We start from the raw sequence: 21,117 nt of genomic DNA on the forward strand, positions 1-21,117 counted from the left end.
ATTTAGATAGTTTATCTTTTGTATAGGTTTTTGCTAAGATTAGAAAAAAGGCTATAGTTTAGAATTAGAGTTTTAAGTTGCCTAATTCATCTACTCTTAGATGTTACGGTCCCTTATAGGGGCGGCGCGCCATCTTCAAGGATGCGGAGAGAGGGAGCCCCACGACCGCTTCTGCACGCTGCACAGCCTCGGATGCTTCACCGCCACGGCACGCACATGCCGCTGATGGTGCTGCTTTCGACCAGTGACTTCGATCTCGTCACCATATGGAAGCTAGTTTCATGTACTCGACACTCGCAGCGGACACTCTCTAGCGCTTGTGCAGTGCCGGTCATTGCCCCTTCTCGCCGGCCTGTGCAGCGCTAACTGCCCTCTAGATGCGGCTTTGGTCGTCGCAGACTCGGCTCCTTTTCGTCACATAACGCGACGCATTCGACGATCCATGGACACTTCAGGCGTTATGGACGAAGGAGCAGTTGCATTTTTTTTAATTTAAGGAGCTATTGCATTGATGATGAAGAAGTTGACTAACGCGTCGTCTCTACGACCGGCCGGCCGCGTACGCCTTCCTGGTGACCGAAGAAGCTTACCACTGCTACTTGCATATACGTGTACATACTTCTATTAGCTTGTCGCATACCTATATATACATACAGGATACACACATGCAACTTGCTAGCCTGTTTCTTCTGGCACACCTCACGTACGTAGGCGATTAGTACATGCATCCTGCCTCTTTTCTTTATAGGGCAAATACGTGAATGCTTATACATTCTGGTTACTAGCCAACTTCTTGTATTGTTAGTCTGTGATCAACAATCCTCGTAGATAAATATAGACGATGCCATGTATAGTGGCCGCTTGTCTGCTCTTTCTTAAATGAGTTTGAGCTCCGTTATGTATTTTGAGAAATATAATAATCTATATATGCTTCATACATGCAATGCAAGTTTCTTCTAACACTATATAAGTAAACACTAAAAAAGATTATTGTGATATATTTTGTCCCTTAGCTATAATTTTTTGTTGTGATGTCTTATGCTAAAGTTCTATGTAGTTTTCATTTTTTATCAGATAGTACAAGTACTCGCTTTCGGGGATGATGGGCACGACGCTCCTCGTCCAACCGAACGCTCTCATGCTCCATCCTCAATTTGGCGCCAAAACACATCTAGCAAGTGGCACAGGAGAAAAATGAAATTTCAGCTCACTTCTCTAGTCTGAGGGTATTTAAGTCTTTTTTAGCTCAGTTTGACACCATTAGCATCCAATGTGGACGGAATGGCGTGGAGGGTAAAAAAAGTTTTGACCAATGACACTTGTGACCACTCAAACTTTTTAATGGCTCGTAGATAATTACAAACTTTTATAATGACACATAGTTAAAAGTCTCAAATCCTCCTCAGGTACTTCTTCCATTCGTTGCTTCTATTGGCGGGCTGTTTTTTGGCCCATGGGCCGTAGGGTCCTCTCATTCGTGCCATGAATATACCCATATATGGGTTGTACGTTTTTTTTCTCTCTTTGATTTTTGATCGATTGATGTTATGGGTAGAAGTAGTAGGCTTGATATGCAACATCCCGTGTGTATGCCGATGCCCTCGTGTCGATAAGTGGTTCTGTTTTGGAAATTTGCTATACTGAACTATAAAATATAGTTAATAATAAGAAAAAATGATTACTTTGCACTATTGCATAAAAATAATAGATAATTATTTTTGAGTAAAACACTAAAATCTATGCCAAATAGTCTTTAGGTCAGCCCAATGCGGCTCTTTCTACTAAAGTAGTGTCAGGCCCAGTTTTCCAAAGAGAACCAAGCACTCGTCATATGTATACCCACGAAGTCCACACATACAACAGCAAAATAGAAATATCAAAAACAATGTTTATATAAAGCGGAAAGCATACTTATAATAACACTTACAACTATCAGAGTATCGCGGAACGGTTGCTAAACTTCTCCTCGGTCTCCATTCTTCTCAAGGACGGCTAACTGGGGGCTCCGTATGCCAAACACTTCTGACAGACCTTGGAAAACTCCTCTGCATCTTTGTCCTTCTTCTGAGCAGCACTTTACTACACACTGGGGGTGTGGGGGGAATAGCAAGGGTGAGTCCATGTCGAACTCAGCAAGTACAGACGAAAAGTATAAATGACATGCAAGGCTTTAAATAAAGGTAGGCTGACTCAGGCGTATTAGCATTTTAGTTGGCAAATTTTTATTAAAATAACCTATTTACTAAGGTGAGTGAAAGATCCCAACCATTAATTAATAGAGTGAGATTAACATCTTAATTATTATCAAGCACGTAGCAACCTCATCCAGAAAAACAAGGTAGCAACCCCAAACATAACCGAGGTAGCCACCTCAAACTGTAGAACCATCATCACTGTCCATCTGAGTCAAATTCTAATCATGTGAGGGTCTAGACCGTTCGTATTTGTGAGCACGACTAATATATCGGTTTTAACTCTGCAGAGGTGTGCACTTTCACTTCAAGTCGTGATTCCCATTTGCCCAGGGTAGCTACTCCCCAAAACACTCCCAAGGTGAGCAGGCAAGGTTTCACTACGAGACTGTTCATAGGTTCCAAAAGTAGGAGGCAACCCACTAGGATATGACTTAGGCACATGGTAACCGCCCCCGTAGCCATGAGACCCGCATTACCTTCAAAACCTAAATCCCCATATGCGCCTACCCGGTAAGCTACCAACCTACAGTTGGAGGTCTTGCTAATTCATCAAGCCAGAGCCATGTGGCTTGAAGCTGTACGGTAAGTCCCAGGTGGCCGCTCCACGACCTGGTCCTTAGGGAGAGTAGACACAAGTACCTCTAGAAAATGGGAAGGGCTCCGGTACTCATTCACCCTTTTTCACCTTAAACCATGTCGCTATAAAAGCATCTTTTAACCATAGTTGCAATAAGCCATTAGTCAGTATTACTTTCATCATCATGCAATAAATGTATGTGGAGCAGCTAAGCATAATTACACTACCCATAATATGAAACCCTAGGGATACAAGGATGGTAGAAAAGGGCTAGTCATGTCCTTAGGGTTCACAATATTAGACATATGCATGAAAAGTAAATGTAATTAAAGTTATTAGGTAAAGAGGAAAATTCATGGCTAGACCTTAAACTTAGCGTGGGATGTCATTTAGATCCCCATACTCTCAAAATGCTATTTCTAGGTCCCTAAACTTGGTTTTGGGTTTCATTTAGGTCCAAATATATCTTAACTCACTCCTTTTGTTGACGTGGCATGTGAGGCCCACTAGTCAGGCCCCATTGTCGGTGGTTGTCGTCGCTGCTCTGTATGTTGGCGATGAGCTTGGCCAGGAGGCTCCTGATCTCCTTGTCGAGCTGCCACACGCGCCTGTTCCTCCTGGTGGGCAGGAACCTATAGGTTGTAGCCCGGGATGAAGACCTTGCTGTGCGCCTTGGTGGCGTAGCTAGCTTGCTCGGCCTGTAGCTTGAACATGGCGCTGCCCTCATCGTAGTTGCGGCCGAACGTGGAGACAACGATGGCCTACTACGACAGCCACCGGTACCACTCCGCAACGTCCACCACCTCCACCTCGCCCAACGATGACAATGAGCGCGTTCGACACCTGTGGCCCCATCGCATGCGCCGCGGCCGGCAGCCTGTCGAGGGCAACAGAGAAGTAGAGCTCGAGGGTGCCACACTGCAGTGGGTGCGCACCGCCGACGACACCAGTGGCGTCAAGTCCGGTACCAGCTGTGGTCGTGCGAGCGCACGCCTGGCGTAGCAGCCTGGCCGGTTGAGGACGACAGGGCTACAGCGGTGGTTGGGTCATGCGCAGGATAAGAGACGGACATGGAATAGTTAAGATTCGTTTGCACCCAGATGAGAACCAAAACCAAGTTTAGAGACCTAGAAATAACATTTTGAGAGTACGTGGACCTAGATGACACTCTATGCCAACTTCAAGGATCAGGTGTGAATTTTCCTCTTAGGTAAACAATATGGTCAAAGGGAGCCTGCACTTGCCTTTTCCCGAGAGTTTAGCTGCTCAGAAATCTTCAATCTTCAGCTTCTAATCTCCAGCTTCTGCTCCACTTCCCGGTCCTCAGCTTCTGGTCCTCAGCGCTAATAAACCGCTCTTCTACTCGCGGGAACCAAGCAAAATAGACAACACAAGCAAACACAACTAAGAACAACATATCACTCACACGAAACGCTTGAAGAGAGCGCACTAAACGACATAGCTTGCTGCTACGGTCACGAGAGCGCAAGAACGAGTGAGAACGGAGCTATCGTTAAAGAGGACACGTCTATCGAGGTGTTTGCAACAATTTGAAAGAGTAGACTATAAGCTTGGTTTATTTCATTTAATGAAATAAGGTGATGGATATTTCAGAGAAATATCCTAAAGTGGAATTAACCAAATTATATTGATTTATAAAAGACGGAGTTAAACCTTAGTCATATTTTATTTATAAATATTTCTATAGTATTTAAATCATTTAAACATTTATAATTTAGAAAGCATAGAGCTAATGGGAGCAACTAATTGAATCATTACATGTTATGAGGTTGTTCTAAGCAGGTCATAATTGACAAGGCATTAACGTTGACACTAATCAAGTTAACGTTTATTATAAAAGACCGAGGTATAGACCTAAGTTCCTTTTAATTAGAAAGAGCATTAAATAATCATTAATCATATTATATTTATGTTAAAATTATCAAAAGCATAGAACATGGTATACATCATTGCTAACGTGTAGCTGATGTCTTTATGAATCTAACGCAACTAGAACGAGTTCAAACGGAGCTAAAACGTGCAAGATATGGCTAAAACTAGGTCCAATGGCAAAACTGTGAATTACTGAAACTATTTTCATATTTTAAATAAATCAAATTGATTTTTTAAAAGGATTTGTACTACAGGTATACAAACCAAAGAACTCAGGGTTTAAACTGTTAAAACGCAGGCCGATTTGAACTGCTACGGAGCGCGGGTTGATTTCCAAAAACTACAGGGGATAAACTTCAAAAGCGCTAGGGCTGACCGTGTTTGACCGCGTTGACACGGTCATCGCTTTGCGTGGCGCTAACGTGGCCCCTACGTGGTGCTAACAGGGTAGCCATGTCAGCCATGCTGACTGGGCTGGTTGACCTAGGGTTGACCGGTCATAGGCGCGATCTGGGCTGTTCGTTTTAGATCAGACGGCGAGGGGCTTAGCTCGGCTGTGTAGACCAGTGGCGGCGGCGTTTAGCGCAGTGGCTCGCGGCGACGACGCCATGGACGCCAGCGAGAGGTCGCCGAAGCTCGGCTACACGACGACTACGGGCACTGCTGGTGAAGGTGAAGAGACAGGGAGGTAGCGGGCGGCCTCGCGAACTTGACACCCGGGTTTGGCTTGGCGAAGGCGGGGTTGGCGCGGCGGTGCGCCATTGGTGGCCGCGGGAGCTCGCCGGTGTGCGGCGGCGATGTGGCTACGACACGAGTGGCAGCGGCATGGCTCAACTAGGGTTCAAAGGGGCGCGGGCCCACAAGGGCTCCTCCATTATAGGCCGGCGAACCTCGGACTGTGCGTGGGCCCCGAGAGACGAACGACAACGATGGTGGCCGCGCGATGCAGAGCGGCGGGGAAGACGGGCTGCTCCCGCTAACGCGTGGTTCTGGGCTGGCAGCGACGCAACGTGGGCTGGCAGGCGAGGCCCACATTGTAGCGGCACGGGGTGGGGACACGGGCCATGCTACTGGGGCTACTGTTGTGCTTGGCTAGGCCAAGGCCCAAGCGAAGGGGCGCGCTTGCGCGGGGGCAGCGACAGGCCAGAAGCGGGCTGCTGGCTAGCTGGGCTGGGCCACTCAGGCTGCCTAGTGCGCGCGAGGAGAGGAGGGGAGTGGCTGCGGGTTGGGCCAAAAACTAGCGTGGGCCAAAAGCGAGGAAGGAAAAAGAGAGAAAAAGAGAAAGCTTTTCTTTTTGAAAAAGGATTTTCAAATAATTTTGAATTCATTTTTGAGAGGTATTTTGAGGTTCTTGGTGGAACATGTTTTTAGACTATTTTGAAAGTCAAAACCTCTTTTCTTTTAAACACATTTTTAAATATTTTTCAACCTCAAATTTTGAAATACATCTTTTGAAGTTTTATTTTCAAAAATGAAGAGGGCCTAATCGCGGCTTGCTCGAATTTTAGAAATTCATTTTTCACACAACCAAAGACAAAGTAAAGGCACAACAACAATCAAACACACTCACATTAACTTTGTTAAAGTTTTATAAATCCACATTTTTCTCATTTTGCAATGACAACAATTAAATAAATCTTGGAAAACTTTAAAAAAATTATTAAATCCTTTATTTTATTTAGTGTTTTCTATTCACAACCCAAAATAGAAATTTTGGGGTGTTATAGATCTACCCCACTTAACATGAATCTCGTCCCGAGATTCGAAGAGACTTGGGAGAATGATAAAGCAGATCGTCTAGGTTGTTTTGAGATTCATGACGAGATATGATGAAAGAATTAAGTATTTGCATAAACTGAAAAGTATGATCAAGATTGATCTTCAAGCTTGTTTTGAGATTTATGAGATGCGATCAAAGGACTGAAGATCGACATAGGGTAAAAAGAAAGATAATGATTGATGACAAGGAAAGATAAACAAGCGGGATAAATATTCGATCTTTAGATCCCTGTATTATGATGAGGTGCAAGGGCAAGAAGCAAAGATTAACAAGAGATGATATAAAAGATAAAGATAGATCTTTTGGTGCTCACAATTTCCGTAATAAGAAGATAAAGATTAGAAAGGATTAAGAATTAGCAAAGGTTGAAAAGGAGGACGAAGATTGATCTTCAAGTCTTCGTGCTTCATTGATTCCAAGTCTGAGATATAAGATCAAGGATCAAAGTTAGCAAAAGATATTAAGAAGATAAAGATTTATCTCTAGTCCTTTATGTCTTGAAACTTGAGATACTCGAGATCGATGCCAGTAGCGGAGCTACCCCACTTTAACAAAGTATTTGCTTACCCTCGTAGACATGCATGAGAACTTCATCTTGTTGGAAAACTATCTTCGGAGGTTTCCTTTGCAGATTACCACTTTCAGCACACATACTGCTCGAGGTTTGAAGAAACATGGAAGAGAAACAAAATGAAAAAATTGAGAGGATAGTTGATGTGATTCGACGAAACATTCCAACGTCTTAACGGTAAACTAGCTTGACGAGTCACTTGTAATCCATTGTTACAGCTTAAAAACAATAATATCTGATGGCACAAATAACTCAATTTACATGAGGGTTACAACCGACTTGAAAATGAACTCTAAAAGTTAAACAACATAGCTGACTTCATATATTACTCCGAGTGCTTCAAACCTTCTTGACTGACTCAAATCTATCTAGGCCTCCATTTCCAATTCTGTAACATATCCGATGTTGAGGGAACATTTGTCTCTATATAAGGTCCTCATTTTCTCAAAATGCATCATCATTTGTTCAGTTATTCCATTATACCTTCTGTTCCTTGGGGCGAGGTTGAGTGCCATCATACTCAATCCTTTCTCCTGACGGGGATGTTAGAAATACCGAGTGTTGGGCTCTGTTAATCACTCCTTGACTAAATGAATAACCATCCCATTCCAAGGACAACGTCAATCTCCAATGACTCCAAAACTATAAGATTTGCCACAAAGTTTACCCCCTTTTTTGTCAAGATTAACTTTTGGGCATATGCAAGTTGCTCTTATTTCCTTTCTTGGCAAGTGAACTAGCACGTGTTTCCTCATTGCAAGCATATGTATCTTATGTTCGGCAACACGTTTGCTCGAGATGAAAGAGTGTGATGAGCTAGAGTCAAACAAAACGGTGGCATGAATTGAGTTGATCAGAATCGGTCCAAACAAAACCTTCTGTGCTAGCAGTACTCAATTCCATATGGTTCAATCTGCCATGACTGTAGTTTTCCTTCACTTTATTTCCTGATGTCTTGCTGCTTTGGCCTTAGAGTTTCGTGAACTTTTACCAATGGTGGCTCTATATTGTCCTAAATCTGAATTCTTCCATCAGGGAATTGTTGATTCTTCTGTGGGCTGAATAAAGCATAATCCCCTTTCTGGATGCAATGATAACACACTCCTTTAGTTGGAACTTCCAGTGTTTTGCTCTTCATAGAGCTGTGTGGGGGTACGACCCCGGATACCCACGGTAGACCACATGGCTTGCGCCCCCAGGGGCAGTCCAGCCCATAAGACGAAGCCTTGCGGGGCAGGACGCTGCTCGGCGTCTCCCGCAAGACACCGAGAAGATATCCTAAAGATACTATGAGATTTGTTAGGATACGTATGATCTCATGATTCCTGTAATCTATTATTACTTTCTAGTTATCTCTTAGATCTAATTGACTTGTACCCTGCCCCCCGGACTATATAAGGCAGGCAGGGACCCCCTCCAAACACACACAATATCATACGATAGCCACTACAATCCAACAGACTACAGGAGTATGGTATTACGTCATACTGACGGCCTGAACCTGTATAACTCGTGTGTCTCTGTTGCCTTCTTGTTCTCGATTACACGCATCTCTGCTGATCAATCTACCTTCATGGGATATCCCTCGGAGGACTACCGACGATATTCTATCGACAGTTGGCGTGCCATGTAGGGGTGTGCGTCCTGTTTCTATATTGAACAAGATGGTATGTTCCATAGGCTCTTCGTCCCTCCCGTAGCTCGACCAGATCTTCACGGTCGGATCGATCTCGTGGATCATCAACGCTGACGGAGTTGGAGAGCTCATCGAGCCGGTGCAGATCAATTTTGCACCGATCACCCCAACACCTGTGACTACAGATCTGATCTCAGAACCGCCTCCGATGTCGCCTTCATAGACAACTCACCGCTCGCTTCCTCACTACCAGAGGAGGCAGATCAACAACGATGATCTAATCACATCCATTGATTAGGTTGGTCAGAAGCTCACCGATTGTCTCTCCATCGCCGAAGCGGCTCTAGACACTCTAGTTCAGTGCTGACCACCATCCGATCTAGATCTGTCAGAGGCTTCTCGAAAAACTCCAAGGGTTGCGGCTCTGCCCTTCGGGCTCACCAACGTCACCGCCACTTATCAAGATGCCCTAAGGGGCAAGTTCACGGACCAGGCAGGAGATGTCCAACTTCCTACCGACCAGATCGCCGACCAGCTCCCACCGGCTGTCAACATGCTACACGTCGGCCGATGTCTCGGAGCATCCCTCTAGACCATCCTGGAGGGGAATCCAAACTCCAAGTACTAGGGCTCTACGGAGACTCTCACTGAAACCACCATCGAGCAACTTCCTCTCTCTCCTTTCCATGGGGGCACAATCTTCAACGTCAGCGTCGACAACCCCCCATGGGAAGGGGAGACCGAGGAGGACTGCACCACCCATGTCAACAGGAATGTCAACTATGCACAGCACCGAGCAAATGAGGCTACCCTTGCAATGGCCGAGGCTCAGCTTGACTTGCCAGAAAGGCCACTCCAACGCAACCTCGATGACGAGTTTGTCCATGTTGACGGCCACGATGTCTATAAGACTCCAAGCGCCAACCTAGCGGTGGCCACCAATGAGCTCGCCCGGCTCCCGCAGACACCAGAGGTCACCAAGGTCGCTGCCATGCTTAAAGCGGCGCACTGTCAAGTCAACGAGATCTGCCAGGATTAGAGACCTTCATACTCCACAAGCTCGATTCGCCGATCAGCCATGCCAAGATCCAATCACCGCCCAAGTTGCTTCACCGACCAGCACCACAAGGATAGGCAACCCCTCTAGGGGGAGCTAGGGGCAGTCGCATCAAACATCACCGCCAACACGACCAGGAGGTTGACTAGGACATACGAGTGCACCTCAATAATCTTTGAGATGCGCGACAACGTATCGACGAACGCCGCTTCGGTCGCCATGAAGAAGAAGTATGCCACCGCTAGGAGTACGTGCAAGAGTACGATAACTCGGACTCAGCTCTTGAGCCACTCAACGCCAGCAATGCTACAGATCATGGCACCGACAACCCCGAAGGGCCCCCAGCTTTCACGAGGGCACTCCAAACAATCCAGTGGCCTTGTGGTTTCAAAATCACTGGGGTTGATCCCTATGAGGGAAGGATGAACCCCACACAGTGGCTACAAGCTTATGCCATTGCTGTCCACATCGCTAGAGGAGACACCAGTGTCATGGCAAACTATCTTTCCATCATGCTAACGCCAATCGCCATGAACTAGTTCACAAGCCTCGCCCCAGATTCCATTGGATCCTAGGAAGAGCTGAAGAAGGTCTTCATCGACAACTACATGGCTACGTGTACTCGACCGAGCACTAAGCATGATCTGAACCGCATCTACCAGAAGCCATCCGAGCTCCTTTGTAGCTACATTAGATGCTTTTCTGAGATGAGGAATTCTATTCCTAACACCACGGAAGCTGAGGTCATCACCGCCTTCGTCCGAGGACTCCATCACCGTGATCTCCACTCCAAGTTCAACCGCAAGCCACCCACGGGGATTGGCAAGATGATTATGACTGCCAACCAGTACACCAATGCCAAAGAAGCCAAAGTGTGCTTCAATGAGGATGCGGGCATTCATCGCCCAACTCGCCGCAGTGATGATCGCCCTAACGATCGACGCCACAACGACCGTCGCTACGACGACCGCAGTCACCATCGGGACAGTGGTCATGATCGGCCAGAAGGCTCCAAGTCTGGTCAATATCACCGCCGTCGACTAGACCATATCATTGCCGCTATTGACAAGCCTCGAGCCAAGCGCAACTATGATGAGCAATACAAGAAGATCCTCGATGGCCCGTGCCCTCTCCACAAGAACGCCAAGCATAAGATGAAGGACTGCCTCGGCTTGGCTAAGGAATTCTAGGCCAAAAAGCCAGACGACGACAACAACGATGGAGCAGGAGGCCGCCGACCACCTAAGGGCAATAACAATGCCTTCTAGGATCACGATAAGGTGGTCACCACCATCTTCGGGGGCCTTGCCTCCACCGAAAGTGGAAGAGAATGGAAGCTTGCCACCCGTTGGGTGCTCGACGTCAACACGGAAGATGCCACCGCCAACCCTAGCTATCACCCTTGGTATGAGGTCCCTATCACCTTTAGCAGGGCCGACCAATGGGCGGACATCCCCTACACAGGGCGTTTCCCACTCGTCCTTAATGCAACCATCTAGAAAGTGCTTTTAAAAAAGTGCTCAGCAATGGTTGGAGCACTCTGAACCTCCTCTTTGCCTGAGCCCTAAAGGAGCTGGGCCTCAGGATGACAGATCTCACACCCTCTAACTCCTCCTTCTGGGGTGTGGTACCTAGCAAGGCATCCAAACTGCTTAGAGAGATCACCCTACTAGTACAGTTTGACATGGCAAGCAACTACCGTGTTGAGCATATCAACTTCTACATCACCGACTTCAACACCGCCTACCACACCATTCATGGTCGGTCAGCTCTAGCCAAGTTCATGGCTATACCGCACTACGCTTATCTAGTGCTGAAGATGCCTTCGCCTACAGGAGTCCTGGCCCTATGGGCAACCACTCCATCGCCTATGCCTATGAGACAGAGAGTCTCGCCCTCACCGAAGCCACCGACCTCTCCATCTAGATGGCCAGTGTGGTCACCAACACCAAGACAGTCCCCACCGATGACCTAGAGATCCCATCGCTGGAGCCTCCACGCACCTCCACCAAGTCCAAAGAAACCAAAGAAGTCAGCCTCGACCTCGATGACCCCTCTAAGACCATGAAGATTGGGGCTCACCTCGACCCCAAATAGGAAAGCGCACTCATCTCCTTCCTATGTGCCAACACCAACGTGTTTGCTTGGAAACCTATAGACATGCCGAGGGTATCATGGGAGAAGATCGAGCACTCCTTGAATGTCTCGCCGACTGCCAAACTGATCAAGCAGAAACTCTAACAATTCACGCCAGACAAGAAGGAGGCTATTAGGGTAGAAATAAAATGGCTGAGTGGTTAGCTGCCGAATTCATAAAAGAAGTGTATCATCCTGAGTGGTTAGCAAACTCTGTTCTCATTCAAAAAAAGAATAAAGAATGGAGAATGTGTGTTGATTACACTAATCTTAACAAACACTACCCTAAGGACCCCTTTGGTCTTCCTTGGATAGACGAGGTTGTAGACTCCACCGCTGACTGCAAATTGCTCTCCTTACTCAATTGTTACTCTGGCTATCACCAGATCTCCCTCAAGGAAGAAGACCAAATCAGGACATCGTTCATCATGCCTTTCGGTGCGTACTGCTACACCACCATGTCCTTCGGACTCAAGAACACTGGGACGACATACCAAAGGGCCATCCAGATGTGCCTTGATCAATAGATCAGCTGCAACATCGAAGCTTACATCGATGATGTGGTCATCAAGTCCAAGACCTCCGATAATCTCATCGCTGACCTCGAAGAAACATTCGCCAGCCTAAAAAGGTACCGATGGAAGCTGAACCCTTCAAAGTGCATCTTTAGCATTCTGTCCGGTATACTCCTAGGCTACATCATCAGCGCACATGGCATCGAACCCAACCCCAACAATGTCTTCGCCATCACCAACATGAAATAGCCAACATGCATCAAGGATATACAGAAGCCTACAGGTTGCATGGCTGCTCTCAGCTGCTTTTATATCACGCCTTGATGAAAAGGGACTACCATTCTTCAAACTCCTCAAGGCCTCTGAGCGCTTTTCCTGGTCGGAGGAGGTAGATACAGGTTTCGAGTAGCTCAAGTTGTTTTTAACAAAGCCTCTGATCATGACGACACCTCGACTAGACGAAACTATACTGATCTACATCATTGCCACTTCTTGCGTCATTAGCACAACTATTGTTGTCGAACGCGAGGAGGCCGGGCATGCCTATAAGGTGCAATATCCGGTCTACTTCATCAGCGAGGTCCTTAATGAGCCCAAAACTCGTTATCCTCAAGTTTAGAAACTGCTATATGCTATTCTGATCATGTCACTCAAGCTCCGCCATTACTTCGAGTATTACAAGATCACCATGGTCACCGAGTTCCCTCTAGGGGACATTCTCCCCAACAAAGAGGCCAACAGGCACATCATCAAGTGGGCTATCGAGCTCGGCACTTACTTCATCGAATTCAGAAGCAGGCCTACCATCAAGTCTCAGACGCTCGCTGATTTCATCGCTGAGTGGACCGAGATCCAAGAGCCCATCGCCACTACTTGCCCCAAGCACTGAGTGATGTACTTCGACAGCGCCCTCAAAATCAACGGTGCTAGTGTGGGCATTCTATTCATCACGCCGATCAAGGATAAGCTCCGATATGTTCTCCAAATACATTTTTCGGCCTCCAACAACATCACCAAATACAAAGTGTGCCTCCATGGACTCCGTATAGCCGTTGAGCTCGGCGTCAAATGCCTCATGGTATATGGGGACTCCGCACTAGTCATCAACTAGCTCAACAAAGACTGGTCCTACTCTAGTGAAAAGATGGATGCATATTGCACCGAAATCAGGAAGCTTGAAGGAAAATTCTACGGTATCGAGTACCACCATGTGGTACAAGATCAAAATCAGCTCGTCGACCACCTATCCAAGATAGGCTCTTCTCGTGCCATGATTCCGCCTGGGGTCTTTATTCAAGATCTTTTGGCACCATCCATTAAGGAAGAGAAGGAAGTTAAGGAAATTCCCCCCATCGAGCAGCTGGTACTTATGGTACCCTCACCGACCACCGATTGGAGGGAATAGTTCATCAAGTACCTCACCAACGCCAAAGTACCCGCTGACAAGACTAAAACCGAATGCCTATTCTATCGAAGCAAGCATTATGTGCTGGTGGATGACAACTTAATGAGGAAAAGTGCTAAGGAAGGAATACTGCAGAAATGCATCACCTAAGAAGAGGGAGTGAAACTACTTCTTGAAATTCACTTTGGTTCCTACAGCAACCACGTGGCCTTAAGAAACCTGGTCGGTAGGGCTTTCTAAGCTAGTTTTTACTAGCTCATGGCCATCTCCAAAGCAGAAGACGTCGTTCGACGTTGTGAAGGATGTCAATTTTTCACCAAGCAAATACATGTGCCGACAAAAGAACTGCAGACCATCCTAGCTTCCTGGCCTTTCGCATGCTGGGGACTAGATATGACCGGGCCTTTCAAGCCATCGCTAGGGGGTTTCTAGTATGTGTACGTCGCCATCGACAAGTTCTCCAAGTGGATCAAGTATAAACCGCTCGTCTCGGCTACTGCAAAGAAAGCAGTCGAGCTCTTTGACGATATCATCCACAGATTCGGTCTCTCGAATAGCATTATCACCAACCTCGGAACCACATTCACTGGTCATCATTTTTGAGACTTCTGTGAAGACCGATGCATCTCCGTTAAATATGTCTCTGTTGCCCATCCTAGAGCCAACAGCTAGGTCAAACGGGCTAACGGCATGATCCTTGATGCCCTCAAAAAGAGGCTATATCAAAAGGAAGAAAAGCATCTGGGCAGATGGCTCAAAGAGCTACCAGCTGTAGTCTGGGGACTGCACACTCAAGCTAGTCACAACATCGGTGTGTCTTCGTATTTCTTGGTCTACGGCTCAGAAGCCATACTACCAACGGACGTTGCCTTCCGAGCACCTAGGGTGGAAAATTATGATGAAGAGCAAGCCATAGCTGTTTGGACAGAGGACGTCGACAAGGTTGAGGAGGAATGCCTGATCACCTACGTCTGTACAGCCAAATATCTAGAAGGCTTGTGGAGATACTACAACCACAACATCAAAGGTCGTTCATTTGCTGTCGACGGCCTCGTTCTCTATAGAAAGCAAAAAACCAAAGGGATGCACAAGCTCTCCTCCCCCTGGGAAGGGCCTTATGTCGTCAAAGAGGTTACTCAACCAGGGTCTTATCAGCTATGTGACTTAGATTGAATTGATATCCCCAATTCATGGCACATCGAGCACCTTATAGGTTTCTATCCTTGAAACGCTCCAGATATGTATTCTCCACTCCATGATGAATGAAGTTTTGGTCGCCATAATTTGTCTCCATTTTTTCTCCATTATGATTTAATCTCCACTTATGGTCACCGAGCTCTAAGCTACTCCTTAACGAACTCCAATATGAGATTGCCATAACTGCTCCGCCATGTTTCTCCATATCTCCAACATGTGATCGCCATAAACACTCCGTTGCATTTCTCCATATCTCCGAAATATTTCGCCGACCACCGAGCAGCACATGTTCTGCTCTGATCTCTATGGAGAAGACCCAGTCTCCAATCTCTCCCTATGCGCACTATGGGCTCCATGCTCTGTGTTATGGGTGGTCAGCTGTGGTTCCTTGGTCATGCCTATTCCTCCTACATGTGCACGGGCTTCGCGCTCGATGTTATGGACTATGGGCTAGCTAAGGCTGAGAGCTCAGTAAAAGAACTAACTGCTCGAACGCCACTTATATTACTTATATCTCCAAGTTAATTCGTTAACCGTCGAGCAGCACACATTCCGCTCTAATCTCTATGGAGAAGGCCCAGTCTCCAATCTCTCCCTACACGTGCTATGGGCTCTGCGCTCTATGTTATGGGTGGTCGGTTGTGGTTCCTTGGTCATGCCTGTTCCTCCTACATATGCATGGGCTCCATGCTCGACATTATGGACTATGGGCTAGCCAAGGCCGAGAGCTCAGTAAAAGAACTAACTGCTTGGACTCCACTTATATTACATATATCTCCAAGTTAATTCGCCAACCGCTGAGCAGCACACGTTCCACTCTGATCTCTATGGAGAAGACCCAGTCTCTGATCTCTCCCTACATGTGCTATGGGCTCCATGCTCTGTGTTATGGGTGGTCAGCTGTGGTTCCTTGGTCACGCCTGTTCCTCCTACATGTGCATGGGCTCCGCGCTCGATGTTATGGACTATGGGCTAGCCAAGGCTGAGAGCTCAGTAAAAGAACTAACTGCTCGGACACCACTTATATTACATATATCTCCAAGTTAATTCGCCAACCACCGAGCAACACATGTTCTCCTCTGATCTCTATGGAGAAGACCCAGTCTTCGATCTCTCCCTACATGTGCTATGGGCTCCGCGCTCTGCGTTATGGGTGGTCGGCTGCGGTTCCTTGGTCATGCCTGTTCCTCCTACACGTGCACGGGCTCCACGCTCGATGTTATGGACTATGGGATAGCTAAGACCAAAGATTTTAGTAATGAACTAACTGCTCGAACGCTACTTATACTATGTATAATTGGGTTAGGGTTAATACTACAACAATTTTTTACTGCAATACCAACAAACTACATAAACATGCACTTGTTACTTTACAACATTTATACATATCCATAAAAGTTTATCTGCACCCCTGCGCGTTCTAACTACTCTCTCTAGTTAATACAACATAACTCTCCGAGCAGATCACCAAGCTTCGTCATCACCATCCATCTCGCTGAAAAGGTCGATGTCGCCGGCCAGCTTCTTCGTCGCATCTTCCTCCTCATATTTCAACTGCTGGTGCTCCATCATGCCCGTCCCTCTGGCGAACCCGGCCCCTATCGCCTGAAGGTCAGTGGCTAGGTAGTGGGACTGGACCACCGCAAGAGCATGGGTAACGACGGTAACAATGGCATCGTGGTTGAAGCTCTTGAAGTTTTCCCACGCCGCCTTGCACCTCTTGATGATGATGTTCGGACGCGGCGTCCTACCATTGGGCTAAGGAGCCACCTCTAGGTCAACATAGTTGAGCACCGGTTTGATTCTAGCAACCATGGCGTCGAGCTTATTTCGCTAGGTTCTGGCATCCTGCTCCAGCACATCAAACTATGCCTTGACCCTTCGATGGTAATCTATAGGCATTACAAGGGTCCATCAAGCAAAAGAAATTACTCCACCAGTAACTCCAACCACTAAGTACTCACCCTTCAGCTCTTTGGCTAGTTTGTCCGCTCGCCCTGACTCCTTTGCCTTCTCCTCTCGGAGTTGCTCGACGGTTTGGTGCAGCTGGCTGGCTCCGCTTCTTGCTCTACAAGCACAGTGGTCATCAACACCAATAATAATTCAGCAATGCAAAGCAAGTTCACCAATACAACATACCTTTTCGCTGACTAGAGACACTTTTGAGCTGCTCAGACTTGCGTTCCAGCTGATCGCAAAGACTCATCACCTGCTTGGAGCTCCATTCCTACTGCTCGGACTTGCCACGCAGCTGCTTGGACACGGTCGCCAACTGCTCAGATTGGACGCCCTTCTGGTACTCTAGGTCCCGAGCGTTGGATTCGGCAAGATCACGCTCACATTGGGCCCTCTAGATGTTTTTCTCCATTATCTTCACCGCCTCCTTAAGTTTTTCATTCTCCTCGGTGAGAGGCCCCATCCTCTTTATCAACTGGCGCCACTGCTCAGTAGGCCGAGTTATCCCCTGCAAAAATGCCAAGATTATGAAGAAGAACAATTTCCAACGTAAAAAATGAGCATTCCAAGCGCAGTAGTAACCTTGATTTATTTCATCACTTCGACAAGGGCGAACTCTAGTCTCCTGAGCTCCCTGGTGGTGTCCTCCTCCTCAATAACCACCACATTGTCACTGCATTTGCGAAGGATTCAGATAGCTTGGGGTTGAGATTCCTCATGTTCGATCTCTTCCACCTTGTCCTCCTCCGCCACAACTGGAGGCACCACCGGGGGGCTCCGAGGCCGGACAGCATGTTCGACCACGCCCTTCAAGGCCTTAGGGAGCGTCATCTCCTCCTCGGGTAGTGCAGGTTTCTCTACTCTAGCCTCCGGCACAGCATCAATGACTCTAGCCTCTGCTCCTGAAGACCCGATGGCTTCTGCTGTTGCCCTGAGCACCATCGCCGACCCATCTGCCGTCGATGCTAGCCTCTCGCCACCACCAAGTCCATCAACAGTGATGGTTGACTCCTCTACCGGCTGTCGAGCACCCGGGGACTCTAGGATGAGAGCCACCAGCATTACCTCCACCCCGAGACCAGCCCCATGTTGCTCGTTAGCATGGACGAGTGGGGTCAGATCCTCCATACGCTTCACACTGCATTAGATCAGCTCATCAATCGCCAAAAGAGATGAGGATATGACACGAAGATAACTCCAAGGCAAGGATACTTACGTGTCAGATTGCTGGTATACTTTTTTGAACCAGGGTTGCCTTCCAGAGCCCCCAAGCGTGGGCCTAGGGTCGACTCCTACACCTTATGGTGGGGGTCTCATGGCCTCTGCCATTGGCCTCGCCTCCTCCTGTCGCTCTGGGACTCCCGTGACCCATTGCTCTGGGACTCCCACCACCTGCTGCTCTAGGACTCCCGTCGCCCGCTGCTCAGGGACTCCCGCTGCCTGCTAGTTGGGAACTCCCTCCTTTCTCTTTGATTGTTCCTCCACGTGTGTGTTGTGCAGAGGCGCTTCAGTGCTCAGTGGAGGAGTAGCTGGCACTTCATCATCATCCGACCACTCGGACATCGACGCACTCCATGTCCGAGTGGTTGGGTCACCGCCAAGCGAGATGCCACCCAGCTTGCGGGGGACAGCACCCACCATCTTTCTCTTCTTCTGGGCCAGCTCATCTGCCGCTGCCCTCTTCCCCTAGACTTTCTCTGACACTGGGGCACTACTCTCCACCCAACCAGTGTCTGCGCCTTTAGACTCCAACAAGACACTGGCTGCATCTTCCTCAGGTCGACTTGGTGGCTGGGCATCTACTACCTGTGACCAATCACCCCTCGACACGCCCAAGAAGTACACCGCTCTTTTCTGCGAATGGATCTTTGCATAAGTGAATCAGTTCACTGCTCGGCAACAATCATGGATAAAAAACATCACAAACAAAGCAATTGGGATGGTTACCAGAGGAGGCGGATTTGTACAGTTGAAGGCCCTCATCTGCCTTGACACGCTGAATGAGGCATTTAGAGCAAATAGCTCTATGGCCCGCTCTAGTACATCATTCCTCGTCAGCCTCTCTGGTCTCTCCCAGGTGCCATCATCGCTGCCCTTGAAGTCAAAGCTAGGGTGGGCCCTCTCCTTGCAGGGCTAGACGTGGTGCACTATGTTGGCACCGCTCGGCTTTTTGGATCAGCTCTTTTGGCTCTCTAGGATGTGGTCGACGTCGCAGCGGATTGTAGGATGGCTCTGCTTCATGTAGAACCACCTAGCGTTCCACCCCTTTAGAGAAGTATTCAGTGGTACAGTGATGTAATCACTCACCATTCCATCCTAGAGTTGCAGATATACATCGTCGACCACCTTGGAACCGTTGTCACCCTTCTTCTTCAACCAGAATAGGTGTCTGAAGAGCTTGAAGTGTGGAAGAACCCCTAGATATGCCTCATAGAAGTGGATAAAGATCGAGATGTGCGAGATGGTGTTTGGGTGGAGATTGCATGGACTAATCACCCAGAACTTCAACAGATCCCTAGGAAAGGATGAACATGAAATCCCAACCCACGCTAGAAATAATCCTCAAACACCACTACTTCATCAGTATGAGGCATTAGGAAGGGCTCACTACTAGCCGGCCGCCATTCGGCGATGACGCGGTTAGGAAGAATGCCCACCTCCACCATCCTGTTGATCTCTGCCTCACCCATCCATAATGGCACCCATTCCTCATCACGGCTGGTTACGGCGACCGTCTTCTTTGGCTTCATAGCTCCTTTTTTTGGCGCCATCTCTCAGATCTAGTTAGGGATTGGCTACTGAAGCATGTGTGGATGTGAATCAGGAAGTGCGAGGGCTAAGGATGAAGTTGAAACAACAAAATGGCAAAGGTGGGAGCGCAGGGTGCGGTGGCGTAGTTATAAAAGAACTCCCCCACCTTTCACATTTGAGGGTTTTTGGGAAACCGCTCCCACAATTTGCGCCTCTCCGAATTCTTTATAATAGAGTGGTGGGCCGTTACCTGGGATTTTGCACAACCATGGCCCGTATCGCCCATTTATCTCCACAATTTGTTATTGCTCGCCGAATATTCGCTGACTTCTCCGCCAACTGTTATGGCTTAGTAATTACTATTGTACAACCATTACTCTGGTATTTTCTCTGCGATTTGTTTTCTCCAAGATTTCTTCTTGTGGCTCGGGGATTGCGTCAGCACTATGTTTCAGTTCCTCACTACTTTGGGGACTTTCTTTTGATGACTGCTGTTTCTGACCCTGGCACCATGTGACTACGTCACCTACTGTCAGGCTCGAGGACTAAGTGGGCACACTTCACCTTGCGGTGAATGTGCTTTTTCTCATTTTAGGGCTACGCCTAGGGACTAGCTGCCTACTTAGCTGGTCTTCTACTATTATTCTACTTTGGACCCTAACATCACATGACTACGTCATCTATTGTTAGGCTCAGGGACTAAGTGGGCATACTTCACCTTGCGGTGAATGTGTTTGCTTTATTCTGGAAGACTCCACGCCTCTTGAAGGTGAAGAAGACTATCTCCCTTTCTCATGGTCAGACTCTAAGTGGGCACACTTGGTCCACCGTGAAGAAATTTTTGATTCTGAACTTGAACTCCTTACACCCTTATGGCAAGCCATACTTGAGTCACGCTGCTCGGCAACGGTTCATGCTGCTCAGCGATGGTTCACACTGCTCGGCAACTGCTTAGTAACTCATCATGGTGGTCGGACCATGAGTTTGACTATTTGACTTTGTTCGTACCTGCTCGAACAAGCTCAAGACGGCGTTGCACAACAGGTACAAGGCGCTCAGGGACTAGTTGTGGGGGGTATGACCCCAGATACCCATAGCAGACCACATGGGCTATGCCCCTAGGGGTAGCCAAGCCCACAAGATGAAGCCTTGTGGGGCACGATGCTGCTCGGCATCTCCCACAAGACATTGGGAAGATATCCTAAAGATACTATAAGATTTGTTAAGATACGTATGATCCCATGATTCCTGTAATATGTTATTACTTTCTGGTTATCTCTCATATCTAACTAGCTTGTAACCCTGCCCCTGGACTATATAAGGTGGGCAAGGACCCCCTCCAAACACACGCAATATTATACGATAGCTAATACAATCCAACAGACCACAAGAGTAGGGTATTATGTCATACTGATGGCCTGAACTTGTATAACTCGTGTGTCTCTGTT

The sequence above is a fragment of the Miscanthus floridulus genome, chromosome 11 (assembly GCF_019320115.1).
Source record: "Miscanthus floridulus cultivar M001 chromosome 11, ASM1932011v1, whole genome shotgun sequence".
In the NCBI taxonomy this organism is placed as follows: Eukaryota; Viridiplantae; Streptophyta; class Magnoliopsida; order Poales; family Poaceae; genus Miscanthus; species Miscanthus floridulus.